General features: G+C 45.4%; 1 pseudogene; it reads right to left on the minus strand.

Moving 5' to 3' along the window:
• Positions 1–431: 431 nt before the first annotated feature.
• LOC148007150 (sperm motility kinase Y pseudogene) lies at positions 432–1,238 on the minus strand (annotated as a pseudogene).
• Positions 1,239–5,827: the final 4,589 nt, after the last annotated feature.

Genomic DNA, 5,827 nt, shown 5'->3' on the forward strand with positions numbered 1-5,827 from the left:
GCCCTGAGAGGACCAGGCACAGTTGACCTTCTTCCTCCTTTTGGATGAGCCTTCTGGCCATACTGATATACTTGACTGTGGGAGAATGACACCTGCAAGGTGCCAAGGACTGGCAGGCTTCCACTCCTCTTTCTTTGTAATCTAAAAGCACCTGCAGGATCAAGGCTAGGAAATGGGGCTGCAATGGGACGCACTTGCTGTGCCTGGGCTGTGCAGCCATACCCCGGGAGGGCCTGTTGTTGTAGGAAGTAATAAGTTGCCATTTCCTCATTATATTTTCTTTTTATTAGGGAGTATTTTATTACAGAGGCTTGAAATCCCATGCATTTCATCGCACCCAAAATTTCAGGGTCTGGCCTGAGGGGAAGCAGTTCTTCACAACGACCTGTGAACCCCTTCCCGTGTTCTTTGAACCAGGCATGTTTCACCACCTAACTGGCTGTTGGTCTATACATTGGATTTACTGTTAGTAATTGAGTAAGGAGGTTCTCCAGTTCTTCTGAAACCCCACAGGGGGTAGGATACACCCCTGCAACAACTTGTATTTGTAATTCTTGGATGATCACTGAATCAAATGGAAGCTTTCCCACTACCATATAATACAAGACCACTCCTATTGTCCACATGTCATTCCTCATCCCGTCATACAGAAGTCCAAGGAAGAGTTCCGGGGAACCAAAAGAGTACGCACCGCAGTGCTGGTTTAGCATATGTCCAGGTTGTGTTTTGGTGCTAAGCTGAAAGTCGATGACTTTGACCTTTTTGTTTTTATTGATCATTATATTGTCCACTTTCAGGTCTCGGTGAACAATCCCCTTTCCATGGCAGTAGCTCACTGCTGACAATATCTGTTCAAATATTTGCTGGGCCTCATCCTCCTCTATGTGCCCTGACTCTCTGATGTACTGGTAGAGTTGTTGGCCTTCCACTAGCTCCATTATGAGGTATATTCTAGTTTTGTTTTCAATGACTTGTAAGAGAGAAACAATGTTGGGGTGGTTGATCTTTCTCATTATATTTGCTTCTGTCATGGCTGGCTGGAACCACTGCTTGTTCTTTCGGAGAACTTTGACCGCCACTGGGGTTCCTGTGAGCTGGTGGTGGGCCAGGAGGACCTTGGCATGGCTTCCTTTTCCAATACTCTTCAGTACTTTATATTGGGAATGAGAGGTTCCCTCCTGAGAGATACTGGGATCGGGCCTAGGAGGGGGTAACTCCTTCTCAATCTCTGTAGGCATTTTATCAGTACTAATGCTACCTAAAAATAACAAAAAAATGGAATCAAATAATGAAAAAGATGGAGCAATTCAGGAACTAAAATTACACATGTGGAACCTAAAAGAAACAAACGAAACAAAAAGAAAAAAAATAAAAACAAAGAAAAGACTAGACTAGAAAAATAGAATAAAATTATGAAAAGGGGGAAAATATGAAGAATCATAAGTAAAAGCCACCCAAATAACCAACCCCAAAAGAGAAAGCCAAGAGCACACACATACTAAATGCAATGATGAAAATAAAAATCGTCACACTACAATAGGATTGGGCAGCCAAAGCTGATCAATACTGTGAATGGATGTAGTTTGAAGAAAAAGGTCAGATGAAAGAAACGGGAGGAGAAACAATTAGTATAAGACAAAACAAAGAAATGTAAAAAGCCAACACTTAAGGGAAACTCCATTGAATTTCAGGACCTAGTGATCCACAAAACTCCACAACTCTCCAGAGCAAAATACTGAAAATTAAAATTAAACAACCACAAGGAATAAGGCAGTTAAATATCAGTGAACAGTAAACCTTAAACAAAGGCTGAAGAGTCAAAATGTCACAAAGGGCAAATTTGTATCAAGTCTAAGCCAATGATTGCTTGTACTCAATAAATAGAGAAACAGGAATAATGTAAAAGGATGAAACCGCAGGACATTGAAAATGGAGATAGAGTGAATCATCCGACTGCACAAATGTATATAATCAAAGCAGTAATATAGCATGTGAGAACATAAAAACCACCACCAAAAAATGAAACCAGCAATCCATAATGAAGAAAGATAGAAAGAAAGAAAAATCAAAACCACAATAAGGAAATAGCCAGTGGTCTTGAGAATATATGGCCTAATTCTATCTCTTAAACACAGAAAAAAAAAAAATCAAACCATAAATGAGCAGGCAGCCGTCTACGTAGGCCTTTAATCTGATATTATGGGGTTGGCATATCAAAATCCTGGGAGCCACTGGTCAGCCAACACAGGTACTTGGGCAGCTCCAGGCCAGTGAGAGAGCCTGTCTTGAAAATGAGGTTGATGACCTACCTTAGGAACAGGAGCCCGGGCTGACTTCTGGCCTCTACACTCGCTTGCACTGAGGTGAAGGTAATATAGATACAAGAAGGGGCAAAAGGGGATGGGAACGTGTGTACACACACACACACACACACACACACACACACACACACACACACAGGCACACACAGAAGCACACACAGAAATACACAAAAGTGTACTTATACTCACACAGACAAACTCTTACAAACACCCAGATTCACACAAAACCCAATCACATATGAACAGGTACACACATACTTACACACAAGCACACCAATAAAAACGCACATCACAGACACACACAAACATACACACAGGGACACACACATGCACAAGAAAACGTACACACATACAAACACATACACACAAACCTGTAAACTCACACACTCCTACATATACTGACAAACACGGGCGAAAGTGTACACACAGTCACACACAAGCAAATCTGTCAACACACATCATCCTACACACATAGACACATACACATATACACAGTACAGTAAAATCCGATACAACCACACACAGCTCACTAGATAAAACCAAGTCGCAGAGGGCTCCACTCCACACCTCCTCTCAAAGCACTCAAAGAAATCCAGGCCTGGCTACAGCTTAACATCTGTTGGCTGGACCTCCTCACAGTCGCTCCTCATGAGGTCACAATAGGACCTGTCATGACATGGTTGGGAAGGGCTTCAAGGCTCTGGCTTCTGTGGGCTATGGAGAGACTAGGCTTTTAGAAATCAAAGCCTGTAAGATGTTTACCTCTCCTCAGTTCTCTGTTTTGAATATTTGCTGTGCCCCCTGCTTTAAAGTCCTCATGTCTATGCTCGCTGTGTCACTTTTTCTTTGAATTCTGAATGATTAGCCTCAAACTGATGGTACAGATTTTAAAAAATGAAAAAAGACAAAGCTGTGTTTCTAAACTGACCCATCAAGATGACACTGTCCTCATAAATCCTCAGAAAGGCTCTAGGTTATCATCAAACACCTGAGACAAAGCTGCAGGGATAGGCAGAGCACTTTCCTCCCAAGGGTGAGGACTTGAGTTTGAATCCCCAAAACCCCCATCAATGTTGGATGCATCAGCAAAGCCCACAAGCTCAGCATCTGTGGTGTGGGGAGGGGTTGGGGCTTGAAGACAGGTGGTCTGACATGCAGGCGTGAGGACCTGACCAGAGGATGGCCTCTGACAGGACATGGGGTAGTGGTAGCATGGACACCTAGGCACATAAGGGGGTATGCATACACATGCAGACACTTCCTCTCACACAGAGGTTGGCATGATGTATAGAAAACCAAGTCCATCCTGAGTGTAGGGCTCACTTTAAATATTAAGGTCCAGTGATGGAACAGGCGTGTATGAGGAAAAGGAGCTCTGTGCAACTTGGGACCAGAAGGAACAGAGTGGCTGTGCTGACAGAGTTGAAATAAATTCTCAATCACAGTCTGTGAGAGCCAGGTCACAGGACCCAGGCAGCTGTGTTATTTGTGAGCAGCCAGTGCAGCCAGAAGCTAACTATTGAGCACTGACTGGCCCAAGCCCAGAAAGGGTCTCTGTTTTTCAGAGTGCTGGGGGCAGAGCAGTATGTAGCGCTTTCCTTCTGAGACTCTTCTGGGGTTTTGAATCCCCTGGAGAGGACCCTCATGGCTGCAGACACTAAGCCTGGGAGGAAAGATCCTCATCTGTTGAGTTCATTGAAAGACCTGAGAGCAGAAAAGGAAAGAAACAGGAAAATGTGCCACCTCTGCTCACTGTGGTTCAGCTTCTGCCTTTGCAGCTGAGCTCAGGTGCCCTGGAGTCCTCCCTAGCCTGAGTCAGTGATCTCAAGTTCAAGTCCCTACTTCCTGGTTTGTAGTATCAAACACAGCACAGTTTCAGGCAAGAAAAGCTGTGAACACCATCTAGACATTGCTGTCTACATTTGGGGGGACTGTTGAGCCCCAAAGGGAGCAAGGGCTACAAGGTCAGGTATTACAATAATGGCCAAGGTTGGAATCCAAGTCCCAATCTCCCTTTGCTATGGGCAGAGGGTAGGCCTGGCAATTGGTTCTTGCTGTGTACATGGGGAGAATCAAAGGGACTTACGGGATCGCTGGCACAGACCGGCCCAAGCATGGCTTAGGGAGCCTCACACCAACTCAATATTTGATGTGTTCCCAGCTTTGTCTACCAACCTCAGCTCTGTGCCATTTTCCCTGCCTCGTGCAAGGGACTCTAAATATCTTCCTATAGAAGGCGATCAAGGAGGAGTTGCACAAGGAGAGGTGGCGCTCTGTTGGGAGGTTCACATGGGCTAACATATTAGAGGGCCACAGTCCCAGGACTGATACTGGGTGGACACTCTCCTCTGACATCCAACACAGAGATCTTTGACAGAGATCAAGAGAAGGCTTCTCTGAATAGCTGTGCAGAGCACCTCCGATTCATGGACTCAGGACTGACACCCATAGGATGCTTTTGAGGAGCCGATTGTGATTCAAGGGCTCATCTGCCTGGGTCCATGTGCCTCTAGAGATGAGCCCAGGACTTGGCTGTGGATGGTTATGGGGTCAGATCAGAGAATGGGAGGGGGCTTGTCCTTGGCTCCTGGGAGTAGTGCAATTTTTCTTTCCGTGCTCCTGCTTTTTTTGATTTTCTTTCCCTTGGCATAAGGAGGGACTGGAAGAAGTCTGTCTTTGGGGAGTGAGGCTGTCTGGGAAACTGCTCACTATTCTACATTATCATGCAGCTGGGGGCTTGGGGTTGTTGGCAGGATAACCTCTGCACCATTCCAGTCTGCTTCTCTCCACTTTATCCATGCATCCCTGTCCCAGGGCTGGGAGACCTGGATACAAAAGTCCCACCTGTAGCTTCCAGTCCAGGGATGGAGTCCCTCAGTGAATGGATTCCAGATGGTTCTGTGTAAAGCAGCATCGAACAGGGTAGTTACTGAACATGTAGGTACATGGAGGAGGATACTGCACTGCACCCACCCACATTTCATATAAAACCAATCCTCATGCTCAGGTACTAATTGGTTCTATTTACACCTTTCACCATTTTTGCTATTCACTGTGCTGTGAAGGGAGAATTTTTATTCTTTCACTTCTGCAAAGAGACAGAGTTTAGCATTGGAGACTCCCTATAGCCTGGCTGGAAGGGAGGCCTTAACACCCATGTGTCCTTCTAGGAAAAAGCTCTTTCATAGGATGCCTCCCTGAGTCCCAGGATGTGTGGAGGGCTCTGGGCCCTATCCAGGGTTGACCTCAATATATTAACTGGAGCAGAGGCTTCTCTCTGATAGAACAGTACCACCCTCCTGCAAGATGTCTATGATGGTTTGTATATGCTTAGCTCAGGGAGTGGCAATATTAGGAGGCGTGGTCTTGTTAAAGTAGGTGTGTCACTGTGGGCATGGGATTTAAAACCCTTTTCCTATCCACATGCAAGCCAATCTTCCCCAAGCAGCCTTCAGATGAATATGTAGACCTCCCACATACTCTGGCACCATGACTGCCTGGATGCT

The sequence above is a fragment of the Rattus norvegicus genome, chromosome 1 (genome assembly GCF_021556685.1).
Source record: "Rattus norvegicus strain SHRSP/BbbUtx chromosome 1, alternate assembly SHRSP_T2T, whole genome shotgun sequence".
Taxonomy (NCBI): domain Eukaryota; kingdom Metazoa; phylum Chordata; class Mammalia; order Rodentia; family Muridae; genus Rattus; species Rattus norvegicus.